This window comes from Triturus cristatus, chromosome 4_1, assembly GCF_964204655.1.
Source record: "Triturus cristatus chromosome 4_1, aTriCri1.1, whole genome shotgun sequence".
Taxonomy (NCBI): Eukaryota; Metazoa; Chordata; class Amphibia; order Caudata; family Salamandridae; genus Triturus; species Triturus cristatus.
This window is the reverse complement of record NC_140585.1, coordinates 256,383,711-256,401,007: the sequence shown is the minus strand read 5'-3', so window position 1 is coordinate 256,401,007 and position 17,297 is coordinate 256,383,711.

The window sequence follows — 17,297 nt, the reverse complement described above, 5'->3', positions numbered from 1 at the left end:
GTTGTGGGGTTTATAGTGGTACAGGATGGGAAGCAAATTCATTATAAATAATAAGTAATTTTGAAATAATATTATTTATTTAATTTATACTTAATTATGTTAATTGTTAATTACGTTTTTTAATTGCATCACATTTTACGTGCTGAATGTGGGGTTTGTAGGGGTGTAGGGTGGCAAGTAATTAAATTAGAATTATTCAATAATAACATTTTTTTATTAATAATAATGATATAAATGACAATTAATTATATAAGTTTTGTAAATAAGAAATGTTTAAGTTATATATGAGGTGTGGGTTGTTGTGTTTGTAGGAGTAAAGGATGGGAAGGTAATTAAATATAATTAATTTATTATAAGTTAACTGATATCAATTCCTTAATTGAGTATGTAAATTGTGTATTGAGATTTGTTTTAAATATATATTAAGGGCGCGTTGTTGGGTTTGTAGTAATAAAGGGTAGGAATTTTGTTAAATATAATTATTTTATTATCATTTAAGTACTATTAAGGGGCCGATTCCGATTCCAGCCGCAAATCGTACCGACCGACACGGTCCCGGAACGGAGACTGACCGACACGGACCGGCGCCGTACGACCTGTGCAGTACGATGCAACGCTTGTGAATTACAACCGACACGTAAGGAATACAAGCCGCACGACCGAGCCGTAGGGAAAACAGTGATTCGCCCGGAAAACCGACGCGAGTTGCACCGACCGACACGTACCAGGAGTGAACCCGGCCGACACGTACCTGCGATGTCTGGTCCGCGCAGTACGATGCAATGCGTGTAAACCCAGACCGACTCGCACGGAGCCCAAGCCGCATGACCGACACACACAGAAAACAAGGACCTCAAGCAATAGAGATCTCTGAGACCAACACGTATGAAACACAGAAGAAAGTCAGCGTGAACGAGCCGGAGAAGCCCGCACGAGCCAACATCAGCGTTCGTCTCGGTCAGAAGAACGTCTCCTTCATGCCTAGAAAACCCAAAGGAAAAAATACAAAAAAGGACCAAACAAGCAATGACAAAGTCAATAAATATCCCCCAAAAAAACCTGGAACAAAGACACACCCACAACTCCACCTATATAAAGGACATCAATCACTACCATGATCATTTGCAAATAGGAGACAACAGCCAGCAGAAAACACCATCACACAGCAACCACAGACACACTCACAACTCACCCATCACACAACTTTCACACCATTAGCACCTCACCAAAAGCACACACACATGGAGCTAGCAAAACCAACACTAACCCACCCTCACTTGCACCCTCACACACACATCACTCACCACCACCACCCATCACCATGCCCCCAAAGAAGAATCCAAAGTTCATAGAGTTAGAAGTGCTGGTAGATGAGATCATCAGAGTAGAGCCACATTTGTTTGGTACATTGGTCCAAAGGACCCCCATGTCACAGAAAACAAAGATGTGGGTGAGGATTGTGGACAAGGTAAACGCACAAGCACCAACGCTGCGCACAAAGGATGATATCCAGAACAGGTGGTATGAAGTGCGCAGGAGGGTCAAGAAACTCATCGAGAAAGAACACGCCTTGAGTCAGCGCACTGGCGGTGGCCCTCCTGCCAAACTAGTATACTTCAGGACCTGGGAGGAGAAGGTGCGGGACATCCTACCACCAGAGAGCGTCCATGGTCTAGCAGACATACCAGAGCCTGGTGAGTACACAAACAACATACTCAATATTGTGTGGCAAGGGGACAGTGAAACCATGCACCGTTAGCAAACCCACAGTAACCAATAGATAATCATCCCAAGATGTGTATGCTTGTCAGACAAACACAATACCTGCCGTCTCATAGTGACTTGGAACTGTGTCATGACATGTACCAACCTACAAACAAATAGAGCAAGGCAGTGGCATAAAGCCAAAAAAACACTGCCAGACAGTTTGCCACCACAACACACTACCTCACTCTGCAGCTGACTGACAGGAAGGAATATTGGGTATAAAGGTGAAGTGAGTGTATCCAAAAGCATGATGGGGTTTGTAGTCACAGATAATGCTCCCCCTCCAAATTGGCCCATCAAGACCTCTCTGAACCATGCCCACATCACAGGGAGTGGAAAATGACTGACAAGATGGCTGACACTGGGTCCTGCTGTGGGAAGCACAAGGCCCTGGTAGGGCTTGTGCGCCAATCAGAAGCAGGACACCACTGACTGACATCCTGAAACACAACTTGCACACCCTCCAATGGAAGCACGTTTCATGATGGGATGTCTGGCTGGGTGGGAAGGAGGACTGACAGCTCTGACCATACTTACCAGCATGTGGCGATACACACCCCCCTCAACACAAACTCCACACAACTCACCGTTTAGAATGCGTTGACTCACACCGTAGTGAAATATCAGCCAAAGATACACCGTACTGGGTGCTGTTGTGTGAAGTACAGGGGCTCTCTTTGGACTTGTAGCCAAACAAACACAAGGACTTCGCAGTCAGCCATCTTGCCATTGCTGTCACACCCCCTTACAGGGAAGCAGAGTCAAAAGGAAGGAAGTATGGGCATGCTGGGAAGGAGGGTGTAGCCAAGAGCATGATGGGAGTTGCAGTCACAGACATTCCCCACCCACCCACATGGCCCATCAAGCTCACACTGAACCATGCACGCCTCACAGGGAGTGGGAACGGACTGACAAGATATCTGACACTGGGCTCTGTTGTGGAGAGCACAAGGCCCTGCTGGAAACTGGCCACCAACAAACACCAGGACTGCACAGTCAGCCATCTTGCCATTGGTGTCACACCCCCTCACAGGGAAGCAGTGTCAAAAGGAAGGAAGTATGGGCATGCTGGGAATGGACTGACAAGATGTCTGACACTGGGCTCTATTGTGGGGAGCACAATGCCATGCTGGGAACTGGGCACCAACAAACACCAGGAATGCACAGTCAGCCATCTTGCCATTGCTGTCACACCCCCTTACAGGGAAGCAGAGTCAAAAGGAAGGAAGTATGGGCATGCTGGGAAGGAGGGTGTAGCCAAGAGCATGATGGGAGTTGCAGTCACAGACATTTCCCACCCACCCACATGGCCCAGCAAGCTCACACTGAACCATGCTCGCCTCACAGGGAGTGGGAATGGACTGACAAGATGTCTGACACTGGGCCCTGTTGTTAGGAGCACAAGGCCCTGCTGGGAACTGGGCACCAACAAACACCAGGACTGCACAGTCAGCCATCTTGCCATTGCTCTCACACCCCCTCACAGGGAAGCAGAGTCAAAAGGAAGGAAGTATGGGCATGCTGGGAAGGAGGGTGTAGCCAAGAGCATGATGGGAGTTGCAGTCACAGACATTCCCCACCCACCCACATGGCCCATCAAGCTCACACTGAACCATGCACGCCTCACAGGGAGTGGGAACGGACTGACAAGATATCTGACACTGGGCTCTGTTGTGGAGAGCACAAGGCCCTGCTGGGAACTGGCCACCAACAAACACCAGGACTGCACAGTCAGCCATCTTGCCATTGCTGTCACACCCCCTCACAGGGAAGCAGTGTCAAAAGGAAGGAAGTATGGGCATGCTGGGAATGGACTGACAAGATGTCTGACACTGGGTTCTGTTGTGGGGAGCACAAGGCCATGCTGGGAACTGGGCAACAACAAACACCAGGACTGCACAGTCAGCCATCTTGCCATAGCTGTCACACCTCCTCACAGGGAAGCAGTGTTAAAAGGAAGGAAGTATGGGCATGCTGGGAATGGACTGACAAGAAGTCTGACACTGGGTTCTGTTGTGGGGAGCACAAGGCCATGCTGGGAACTGGTCACCAACAAACACCAGGACTGCACTGACTGACATCCAGTTAACCTGCACCCACTGCAATGTTGCCACGCTTCATGATGGGTTAACTGGCCTGGGTTAACAAATAACACAGATGCTGGCCATACACACACATTCCATGCTGAAAACACATTGCACACGTGGTACCAGTCACTCACAAAGATGATGCCCGGGCAAGATGTCTGACACGTGGGCCTGAGAAATGATGTGGCTGACAATAACACATATGCACTGGCCAAACAAAACCTGGTCGCACACACAGCCATTGCAATCATATGTTCAAACTCATTGTCTGGGGATGCAGTGTCCAGGGGTGCTCCCTGGCCTGGCTGGGGAGGTGTGTCTTGCAGATGACGAGTGTGGAGAGCCATATATGGCATGTTGCACAAAACACACAGGAACTCACATATACATCATTGACAGGGGACATCTGACAGTGAATGGAATGGACACACCAATATAGCCGACACCATAGCTTGGTCTCATTTACACTCGGTGCTGTTGTGAGCTGCATTCCACTCATATGCATATGCATCCTTCACACAACACACCACTCACTGACATAGACACTCTAGACACAAGCTCTAACCTGGACAGCATTGGAGGAGACATGCTACTCACAGCAGCCAAACTGCAACACACACACCACCGGCCCTCACTGTCATGAGCATTGAAAAGCCAGCGTGCTACCTTGCCCAATCCATGTCACCATTGAGAACATTGACAAGTCAAATCACAAATGCACGTACAAAACTCAGCACCAGACTCATTAACGATGGTGACATCATCACTTGTATGAAATGAGATGGGAACTAGGAACACTGTAAAAAAACACTTCCTCCGAAGAGATCACAGGCATACCGGACTCTGACCATGTCGTACCAACGTGGCACACAAAGACGAGCAAAATCTGCTACCACACATGCCCCAATCTTACAACATATCCTCAGTGGAATAGCAAGTATGTCCTTGTTAAAGCTCACATGTGTACAGGGATGACACACCTGTGTCAGCAACGTGATGGCCCTTGAGTAGTGGTCATGTACAGACAAATCTATACATGAGCTGGACATGCACACACTTCGACATGCACATTGAAACGTTTCATTTTGGCTGGGCAATGTGCAACAACAATATCAATCTCTGTCCGTGACAACCCTGGACAAAGCAGTGGACAGGCAGGCATCCGGACGTACAGTAGAAAATGTCATGTATGTGAACCATTGATGCCTGTAGAAACATAAGTTACATTGTGTGTCTCTTCCAAACACGGGTGGTGCTGGGGACACAGCACCAAATGAAGAGGAGTTCCTGTCCCAGACTCTGGTAGACCCTCAGCTCTCTGGTGTGGATCCGTTTCTGTCCTCTTCGGATGAAGACGAACAACCTGGCACCTCCGGTGTGAGTCATCGTGCAGCCCCAGCAGTACCAACATCTGCACCCCCTGTACCCACGCCTCTAGCATCTGGAAACAGACAGGGCACCCCCGCCAACACAGACAGACCAAGGCCACAGAACACCGACAGCACAGGGACACAGGACCCCCAGGAAGCTACAGACAACACCACCAGCAACAACACCCAAGGGGTCCCAGTGTCACCTGTGCGTGCCGCCGCAGGTCCTGCCCATGTGGATAGGGGTGCTGGGAGGGGTGGGAGGCAGAGGGCGTGCCTTGCAGAGGGGTCTGGACAGCATGATGACCCCCAACTGGCACGCATCATAGTTGCGTACCAGGATAGCTCCGGAGGATTTGGCCAGGTAGCAGGGATCCTCAAGGACACTCAACAGGAGCAGGCTGCCCACCATGCCCGCATGGAGGCAAAGTGGGATGCACTTACTGCAGTGCATTGGGACATACTCCTATGCCTCCGCCAGATCAGCACAAACATGTCCACACCTCCCTGTTTGGCCACAACATCTGTTGCCACACCATCTGCCAGTGCCACAGGGAGGGACGATGACTCTGGCGGAGAGTCCCCTGCACTGCAGACGCCTGCACTGGAGGATTCCCCCCCCCAAGAAGTAGAGGGGTCTTCAGAAGAAGGACAAGTGTAACGCAGTTGTCCCTGCACATCCCCCAGGGCCTCTAAACCTGTTCTGGACAATGTTCTTTGTGCACAACCCGTTCACCTTGTCGTATCTGACATAACTCGCCTACATGACATGGAGGGTTCATGTTGGTCCAAAGTAGCAGATGACTGTGGACTTTACTCTGGACATTTCATCTACCAACACTTCCAACTCTACTGTGAACTTTGGATTCAAAACCCGATGTACAGCATCCACCATCCTGTGCACTATCCCCACACATGTTTGTAAATAAACTCACCAGTACACCATACTTGCCTGTTGTGATTCCAACTTGTCATGTGTCATGGAGATGTTGATCTGCTAAACAACACAGTACATGCCAAAAACTACAACAATGTGACCACCGTTATGTGAGTCATGGTGATGTGACACATGTGAGGGACACACACCACTATGGCACCACAACACATACTCACCATGTCCATGTAACTCATCCCACACAATGATGTTGACCTGAAATACATTGGTATGCACAGACACAACACCTATCCACTGTCAGTGGCAAGAAAGTCCACAGGTGAGGTAAGCAAATGTCAGTCAGATGTGGGAAGACAGACAACGCACCCAACAAAGCTTAGCACAGGTTCATTACACATCAGCAACATGTTTATTCCACAATAGTTGCAAGGTAATTGTACTTTACAGTGGACACACGGTCACAAAGTGTTGGAGACTTGAAGTCCAGGGGTGTGTGGCACATCACTTGATGAGAATTGACAACTCCCACACTGGTGTTGGATTCTGGGTGTTGGGGGTCAGTGTTGACCAAACAACAGCCAAAGTACCCTGGGAAGGACAGACACAAGACACAGTCAAAAGCACAGCAGAGCAGGAGAGAAATGCAATACACATGCACAAAACATGTCACAAGAAACCTACACAGAAACAAGTTAGCAGTTCTACACTATTGTGGAGTACAGACCACCTGAATGGACACGTCACTGCACGCATCCAGTCAAGTGGCACACAGACACACTCAAACAGCAACAGAGCAGCCACGTCACATTTCAGGCTAACTCCATACATTGACATAACATTGACAACCCTGTAAACTCACATTCAGGTGAAGAAGTTGTTGATGAGCTGTGTGCGGACGTCACCCTCATCATGTGTACCATCAATAGATCCAATGACATTCGGCATCCTCCCCAGTTTATAAAAGGCATTCTTTATTTCGGTGAGTTGACCTGGGCTAGGAAACTTGATGTACAGGTCAAGGAAATGCAACATCCCCTCCAAGACATCGCATAGCACACGACTAAACAAAGTTTGCGACATACCACCAGCAGTAGCCACAGTGTACTGGGAGGTACCAGTAGCAAAGAAGTGCAGGGCTGCCATCACCTTCACCTCTGGGGTCAGTGCTGTAGGGTATGTCCGGCCAGGTAGCAAATATGGAGCCAACTGCTCCGCCAACTTCTCAATCAGTGGCCTGGTGAAGTGGTACCGTCGGATGCAGTCGCGTTCCTGCATGGTTTCAAGGTCTGGGAATGGTCTATGGACTGCTGGTGCCCTGCAGAACAGAGATGCACAAAGGAAGATTGTCGGTTCATCCACCCATGTGGCTATGACCAAGCAAAATATCACATGATACATCATGACAATACACAATGTAGTGAGGTGTGTTCTGTTGGGCATGGACACATATGTCACCTCCATGGCCATCACCTCACCTCTCAAGTCCACATGTCCACATAAGTCCCATGTAGTGCAATGGCCAATCATTGGGCTGTGTCACCCTACCTATGTACTGCTGTGACGTTACAAACACACACCACAGTGACAAGTGAGGCCTGATGTCTCCCAGGCATCAAGGATCTTTGCCATGCAGATACCCAGGGTCCCTGTATTGCCACATGGACACTTGCATAACATGGCGTATCATGTACACGCCACAAGGCAACCGTGAGTCCCACGGGTAGTGGCCACTGTCGTCTCTGCAGGCCCTACATGTACGTCTCGTAGACACACACACAACATCAATGTTGATGCACACACCACCTGGATGTGGAGACTGTATCCCATTGGGCACATTTGATCAGCCACATCTGAGACACAACATGCACACAGACTGTGGGTGTACATCAGAATTGTGGCTACAGGTCTCACTGTGACAAACATGCCATGACCCCCAGGACTCAGGATGTATGTGACATGTGCTAAACATATCCAACATGAAACTGTGGCAAAGACTCATGCCCATAACTGTACAGTTGCACATCACAGTGGTAATGTGCACAACACACAAAGGATTCTGTCCCCATGAACATGTTCACAGCCTGGGAGTGGCTGCACAAAAGTGCCACAAAACAAACCAAATGTTGCACCCCCCCAAACACACAGGGAATGCAGCCTTACATGCCATGGGACACTGTGTGGCCAATGCTGTAGTGTGGTAGGTGTGCACCTGAGTCCCTGGCAAGTAATTGTGTGTTGAAGCCATCAAATAGTCAGACCAATGAGGCCCGACGCGGGTGACTATGAGTACGCATTGCACAGTTCAGGACCAAGCCGTGCGTACGCTTAGCCATTGACTGCAATGAGGTCCGACGCGGGTGACAATGTGTATGCATTGCACAGTTCAGGAACGAGCCGTGCGTACGCTTAGCCATTGACTGCAATGAGGTCCGACGTGGGTGACTGTCAGGGATCGCAGGCGGTTTCCTCCCTCTCACCTGACCTTAGCTTATGTGTCTTCCTTTTTGCCCAATCAAACTCTTTCACAAGTTGATTTACCCTTAAGCTGGCGATGGTTATGGCATCGCCGAAATTCTAATATGGCCGCCAACTGCCTCTCTAACACCGCTATTTAGCGGTCTAGTTTCTAAGGTTATCTTCGGTCTGGTGAAGTGCGCGCCAACGTTCTAATGCGCACTTCACCGAAGAATTCAACTGAGGAGGAGGTTTGGGGCGTCGCGCAAGTCAGTTAGGGTAGGAGCGGAAGATGAATTTAATACGCGTTTATTCCGACGGATAAAAGGTCCAGAGCTGAGGTTAGTGTTTAAACCTTTACCTTTTGCGAAAACTCTTGAAATATATTTCCTCTCAGAATTATTCTGTGGTTCCACATTAAAATCACGAACCAATATCTAGAAGCTAGAGAAACTATTGTTGTCTATAGTTACTAAAAGACGATATTCAGTCACCATATTAAAAACTAAAAGAAAAGGTTCTGTCTCCTTGGAGAAACTGAAAACGCACGTTTTCAGTTATCTTCCAAACTGGAAAAAAGCTCAACCAGTTTTTCTATGAATAAATTCTCAGTGAGGTTTAGAAGAACATTAATAGGCCTCGAGCTGAGGAAGCAGTGTCTCTTAAACCCAATTCCCGGTTTTGGGATTGAATACAATTAAAGAGGTTCTAAAAGATCGATACTAACACAATATCAAGAAAAAGACGTTAAACTACTGATGAAAGGCAATTCCACTATAGTTCAAAAATTGTGAGTACAAGAGTCGAAGGAGGTAATACAATAGTGTTCACTAGCGGATAAATACTTACCAGTGTTCCTCTGTTTAGCTGAAGACGGGAGCCGCACATGTGGTACCAGAAGAAAGAATCAAGAGAGAAAGAGAACTAAGTGGAACCTTCTCAAAACCCTAAATACTAATTGAGAAGTAAGAAGAGAAGCATCTCCCAAGCAGAAACTGGTAAGGCGAGCGAGCCAGGTCTTAGAGAGAGAGTAAGTTAAAATTAAAGATATAGTTACACTTCTAATGGTCATTAATGTAAATGTTTTCAGCGCTGTCTGAAGTTCAGAAAGAAGAAGAAGAAACGAAGCTGACAGCGGGCTTGGAGATTTCTCTTCTCTGTCCAATTCCCCTTCCCCCATTGGAACTTACCTGTGAAGGTTTACTCAAGCCTTGCCGGAACCTTTCAATTGTGGGCATCGGAAATTAGCGTTGTTCTGCTCCCGTGTGACTGGACCTGACAGTGACAATGCGTACGCATTGCACAGTTCAGGACCGAGCCGTGCGTACGCTTAGCCATTGACAGCAATGAGGTCCGACGCGGGTGACTATGCGTACGCATTGCACAGTTCAGGACCGAGCCGTGCGTACGCTTAGCCGTTGACTGCAATGAGGTCCAACACGGGAGACAATGCATATGCATTGCACAGTTCAGGACCGAGCCGTGCATACGCTTGGCCATTGACTGCAATGAGGTCCTACACGGGTGACTATCATGCATATGCGTCAGGCAGGCATGGTCCGAGACCAGAGTACGCCTTGGCCATTGAATCGTATGGAGACGGGTGCATGTGTAGTGTCAAACTACGCGTTGTACAGTCAGTTGAACGAGCCGGGCGCACCCATTGGCTCTGGACTGTCATGGAGACGGATGCAGATTCTAAACTTGTATGAGTCATGCGCTGGAAATCCAGTTGGATGCCTACAACAATGTTGCAATTACTAGGGTTTTATGAAGGTGAAGATTTGAACAATGCGGAAGACGTGTACGAGTCGTACATTTCCATGGATTGGCCAGAATCATAGAATGCAACTGTGTTGGACCTATCAATTGGGACACATGGCACAGAGTCTGCCTCTGAAGCACGGATATAAGGCTGGCTGGCCCCCAGGGTGCTCACTTGCCTGCACTACATGCTACTGGACCACATCCCTGCTACCACTGCTGCTGTCTCTGCATCCTCTGGCTACTACTATGGCACGTACGCTGGAGCGGGCCCCAGCCTTCACTGAGGAGGAGAACCAGGACCTGCTGGATGGGCTCCTTCCAAAGTACAGCAAGCTGTATGGGAAACCAGGGGAGCAGGTGAGTGTGCAGTACACTGCCTTCCTAATTGTGCATGTTGTCTGACTAGCAGTACTAGCAGTGTGTACACCAGTGGCAAGCATACTCACTGAGTACTTTCATCCCCCAAAGTGTGTAGGTACATGTAATGAACAGGTGTTCTGCAGCTAAAGTGCATTTGTGAAAGCTTAAACTTCCCAGGCATTGTTAACATGTCAGACATGCAGGGCATTTGTCCTTTTCCATGAGTGCCCTACCTGTGTAACTCATCTTCCTTTTTGATGATGACATGTATATCCAACTGTGTGCAGCACAAATATGGGGCATGTGTGTTAAAGGTCTTTTAACTTTGTCATCCCCACAGGTTGATGCCCACCAGAAGCAGGAGATATGGCTGTCCATCTCCCGGGCAGTTCGATCGGTGGGGGGTCTACAAGCGCCGGATCCACAACTGCCAGAAGAGGTGGCAGGACCTTCGGGGCTGGACCCAGAGGATTGCGAGGGTCCAGATGAAGCTGTTGCCTCCTTGCAGGAGGGGCAGACACCGGACCCTGACCCCCCACATGCACAGGATCCTGTCGGTGGTCTTCCCAGACCTGGATGGGCAGCTGAAGGCCAGACAGCAGCAAGGAGGGGGTAAGTCCATGCCTAATCTGTGTACTATGTCTGACATGCTAATTGCAGTCTTTTGGCCTGGTCACACTTCCACATTACATAGGTCTTGTAGTCCAATACTCATGTCCCTCAATTGTGTGATGCACCCTCCTCTTCTGATCCACAGGTGTGGACCCTACAGTCTCTTGCTTGAGTCACTAGGGCACTGTGTCCCTGCAGTCAGCTATGCTTCAGCTTCCGGACAGCATCTGTTACCGTGACTCTGTTGTGTGTTTCATGGGTGGGTCAAATGTTTACACAATGCCTGAGATCTGACAAGTGATCTGTGTGTGCCCTTGATATGTGTTACAATTGCTGGTCTGACTCGCCACAGGTGGCTGGGGTATTTCAAACAAACAAATGCAGCAGGGGACTCAAATTTGTGTGCCTCAGGAGTATGTATATCAAGTGTGTCACACTTGCTTAGCCACCTGACTACTGCCCAGGGCTAAACACTGTTTCACGTAGACCTGGGCAGTCATGCCTACTCAAGGGCATTTAGAAACACTCCGTAATCCCACTCCTGTGTATCAACTTACAGGTTGTGCTTAGTGACATGTGCCTTCAGGTGTCTGCCTCTGTGTCATTGTGGTGTGGCTTCCTTTTCCGTACAACTGTAGTATTCATGAGTTTGAGGGTCAGAAGGACATCGGAGATGTGACTATGAGAGACAAGACCTGTGTGACATATAGGTGTGTGATCACTTGACTGTGTGATCACAACTGTGCACTTCAGGCAGCTGTGTTACATGCACAGCAGACTGTGATGTGCTAATGTACAGGGAGTTGTGTTTGCAGAGACTCATATGTCTGTTTTGTATGATGTGGGGTCTTCTGGGTTCGGGATATGTTGTTTGCAGGGGATGGGCAAGTGCACTTGTCAGCTGCAGAGTTTGCTTTACCCATGAGCTGATTGTGACACAGTGCATACTGTTGTTGTCTGGATGCCCTGCCCCTGTGACAGGAGACAGTGTTGACTGACTTTCCAGGCATTTAACTTGCTATGAGGGATCCTGCATTGTGTTCAAATGTGCTCCATGCACCCCATTGTGGCATTGACTATCAGGACATGAGAACATCATAGTGTGTGTTGCTGGCATGCATCACAAGCATGTGAAATAAGACTCTGCTCATCCCTTCATCCTGACACCTGGACTGAGTCAGTGGCAAGAGATGTGATGTGTGTATAGTGACATATTCCTACATGTTCACTTGCATGTCCAACAAATGTGTAGGTGGTGCTTGTCGGCACATTGGGGTATTAGCATCCAACATGCATATGGGTGCAAGTCCAGGAGGGATATGAGTACCATGGTTGATGGTGAGACTGACAATTGGCTTATTATAAACAGTGTGAGCACTTTGAGCAGTGTTCACCTAATGATGCCAGGGCTTGCCCTGTGATGTGATGTACTCACTGTGGTGTGTGCAGCCAGTGCAGGTGACTGATGTTGTTCTCTTTTTTCCTAATTCTATCCAGATACATCCACGGCCACAGGAGGGGACAGCTCCACGGACCAGGAGGAGCCACAGAGCCTAACTGGGACAGAAGGCGAGTAGTCGGAGGGACCCAGTGGCACGGAGGGCGAGTGGAGCCACACCGAGGAGTCCTCAGCAACATCCACCCCAGCTGAGGGCCACAGTAGCTCGGAGGATGACTCCCTTGTGGAGGCGGGTGTCAGAAGCCACCAAACCCCAGCTAGTGAGGCTGTCACAGCCACCGCCCCCACTACCACCATCACCACCCTCCCATCGGCTCCCATCCCAGAGGTCCGTGGAGGCTCCCGGGTTTGGGAGCATGTCTCCTTTGTGCCAGGCACCGCACCCCCTGCCCCTGTGTCCCCTGATGCCCTGAGTGAGGAGTCTGTGGACTTGCTTCGACAGATCCATGTAGGGCAGACATCAATGCTGAGTGTCCTCCATGCACACACCAGTCTGTTGACACAACGGGTGTCGTTCATGTAGGGCATTTCATCTGGCATGTCTGCCCTACAGAGGACCAATCAGTCCGTGGCCTCCTCCCTGATGGCAGCAGGCTCCTTCCTCCAACAGTCCCGCACCCCTCCTACCTCTGCACCACCCACGATTCCTAGCACCCTACCTGTCGCAAGCACACACACAACTGCACATTCTCACAAACCCACAGACACGGGCAGCACACAAACACCCAAACCAAGGGCTAGACGTGCACACAAGCAAGCGCAGGGGACTGATACCGCACTCACAGGGGATGGTTTGCAGACACACACACAGCCATCCACAACCACTCCGCAGTCCTCCGATACCTTTCCCTCCCAGCCCCCTTCCCTTGCCTCACCTGCAACCCCATCTCCACAGAAGCTCTTCCTCTGTGACCTTGGCCTCTTCCCCACTGACCCAGCAGATCCATCTTACAAGGGGAAGAGGAAGTCCCCACACACAGAGGGTAGTGCCCCTCACACCCGGACACCCTCCCCCAGGTGCAGTTAGACTGAGGCCCCCACCCGCAAGTCCCTCTGGAGCCGGAAGAGCAAGAACCCACCCCTGCCCCACAGCTCCACAACGATATCTCCATCCTCCACCCCCCATGCCACCACTCCAGAGGTTCCCCCGCCACACCCTGCCCCAGGTTCCCCCACCCACAGATACACCACCCCCAAAATGCTGAGGCCCTCCCCCTACCACTTGCTCTTCCACCCACAGTCAGACAGTTTGTAACACTGATGTGGGGACCGTGTCCCCACTCTGTCCCGCCGACCTCACCTGAACCCCATTCCGCTCCCATTGAGTTAGGCACTGCAGTGAAGTCCACGACCAACCCGTCTGACTTGGGCACTGCAGTGGGGACCCAGTCCACTCCATCTGAGCTGCCCACTGCAGTTGTGCCGGCACCCACCCCATCTGACTTGTGCCCCACAGTTGTGACTGCACCCACTACTTCAGTCAGCTCCACTGCAGTTACCAGTGACTCTCCTGCATCCACCACCCCTTCACTGCCTAATTTTGCTGCGCCCTGATCCTGTCCATGCGGTGCCTGGCCTGCCCCTGTGTATGCCCCTCCGAGGGGATGTCCCCTGTCCTTACCAGTGCAGGCAAGCAACGTGTGACAGTTGTCTCTCAAGTTAACTTTTTGTCATTTGGATTTGGACTGGCCATTGGCCTTTGTTTTGAAAGGACTTTGCATTTTAAAATTGCTGATTAAAGCGTTTTTCTTTATCCTTGTGAATTTGATTTAGCTGTACATTATGTTGATGATGTTTAGCATGACCTTGCAGTTGTAATGCTGGATTTCAAATGTTGAATACTGAGGTAATGATGTGAGGTACTCCATGTGGTCCATGACATATGTATCCTATTCTGGTCGTTATCCATATCATCCTTTGCAGCTAAATGGCTGTGTCATGATTAACAATTTGTGGACATCTCTGTAAATATTTCATTTGCATGGTCACATCTGTGGCTTGTACACATGCACATATGATGTGCTTCCCATTGTCCAATTTGTCTATTTCCCTGACTGTGGGCGCATCTCCACTGGACATGTAAGTGTGGGCATCATTGGTGTAGGAGCAACTGGGTCCTCTGTGCAACTTGCTGGACATATGTATTGAGTATGCGCAGATGACTTAAGGGAGACTCCCGTACCCAGGCTGTTGTGACCAGAGCCTTCATTGTGTGGTAACTGATGGCTGACTGACCAAGTGTTCTGCAGACATGACTGAGACCTGCTGGGACTATGTTTGGCACAGCTGAGCTTCCACAGGAGTTGAGTCCCCTCAAGTAAGTGTGTTGTTCCGTGACATTGCCTGGGCCCATGTTGTGTGTTGTGTGGGCATGTGTGTGTGTGTCCACATCCCTTTTCATACACAGGCAGTGTTCCATTGATATGTTCCTGTTGTTGATGCTTGCTGAGTGGTATTGTGTTCATCCCACAATTTTGCCATGGGCTACCAGATGTGTGGGTGCATGACACACTGCTGCTAATTGGTGTTTCATCATTGGGATTTGTCTGGTCTGAGTGGTGATGATGTGGTCAGACACAGATGGGACCCAGTCAGGGGTCCTCAAGGCACTTGCTTGTTCGCAATATCATGTAGTTGTCCCTAGGTGGTACCTTTCAGTGATTGAGACATGTGTATGTGTGTGTGACTGATCCCACTTGTCCGGTTCAGGGCTGCAATGTCTGCAGGTGTCAGCATGTGTGGTTCTCCTTGGCTTCTGCATTGTCCTGGGACTGTGGCAGGTATTCGGAAGGTTACGTGAGCTTTGACGTCATGGCCATGTACCGCATACTGTCCAGTATGTCTGTCATTCACCAGGGTTGTAAACTGTCCTCTTGTGATGAGTCTGTGCACCTTAGTTCCTCCCAACATTCCTGTGTTTGTCATGGGTGCATGTGCAATGTCACCTGTCCATGTGGGCTTCACAGATGCACATTGGTGCAGTTCAGGGTGTGTGGTGTTGAGGGTGGACTGATGTAAATGGGTGCATGGATGGGCCCCTAGCTCCCGTTTGTCCATGGATGATGGGCCATACTGAGTGATTTGTGTTTGTGTAGGTGTGATGTACGTTTGTGGCACAGGACACATGTCTGGGTTTCACAGTTTGTATGACATCTACCTTTGTCAGCACAGTGGACGTGTAAAGCATGCTTGTGTCACCCCAATGTCTGGTCCCTGGGGGTAGAGCTGTTGTGTGTCAGTCTCTTGCTGTGTTAGTTGCTGTTCATTCCAGCTTGTGTCACATGTGTCTGTTGTGCTCCCTCTCATCTCACAATGCCTGATTGCCCACTAAGGGGGGGACCATTGATCATTTACTTTTGTATGGCACTGTGTCCACATTTGCCTCACTGTGGTTCAGCCCCCCTCATGTGTTGTGTAGTTGCCTGGGGATACTGACACACACACATGTTGTGTCAGATCTGCAGTGTGAGGTAGCCTGTTTGTGTTTGTGCATCTGCACCAGTGCATTGGTATTGCTGTTGGGGCCATTGTCTGGATGTTGTTTTTGTGATTTACCCTGCTCTCCCTGTGAGTCATATTACATCATTCTGCACATTCATCCTGGTTGTTTTGTCCCATTGCTGGCATGGAATGGGAGTTTGTGACTTGACACCTACAGTCTACACAGGTTGTTTTGATTTGTGTGTCCATTTTCGAGATGTGTGTATGCTTTGTGATGGTCACTTTTGCGTCATTGTACACTGTATGCATTGTCAGCCCCCATGGGTGGTGCTTGTCTGCACATGGCCGAGAGTATGTTAGGTTTTCACAGCACTGTTAGCCTCACCACATCTCTGTGGGTATGGGACACAACCACTACTTTTCCCCAAAAGTGTTTCATGTGTTGGGGACCAGAGATCATACATGCTGTTTGGCATTTGCAGCTTTGACTATGGTGACATTTACCTTTTGGTCACCGTGATGAGGGGGGTTTTCGACCCCATCACCACAATGCTCAAACTTTGCTGCAGTTTGGAACCACACACTTAACTTTTGTTCTACACAGTGAGGGGGTGTTATTTTTACATTGACACAATGCTAGTGATGCTTGCCTTGTGTAGACCACACTCAGTTTTTGGTCACACATGTGATGGTAGTTACATTGTATGTTCAAAATCACTGTTGTGGACATTTGTCACAGACTACACACTGTTGTCATGATGTTAGGGGGATGTATTTTGCTGGCATACCTAATGTTGGTGTATGATGGATGTGTGGCGCATCACCCATCCTATGAGTGGGGGTGGCAGTAGTGATGGGCAACATAAGCCCTATGGGTGGGGGTGGCAGGAGTGCTGGGCAACATAAGCCCTATGAGTGGGGGTGGCAGTAGTGATGGGCAACATGAGCCCTATTGGTGGGGGTGGCAGTAGTGATGGGCAACATAAGCCCTATGAATGGGGGTGGCAGTAGTGATGGGCAAAATAAGCCCTATGGGTGGGGGTGGCAGTAGTGTGGGCAACAGGTCCCCTATGGGTGGGGGTGGC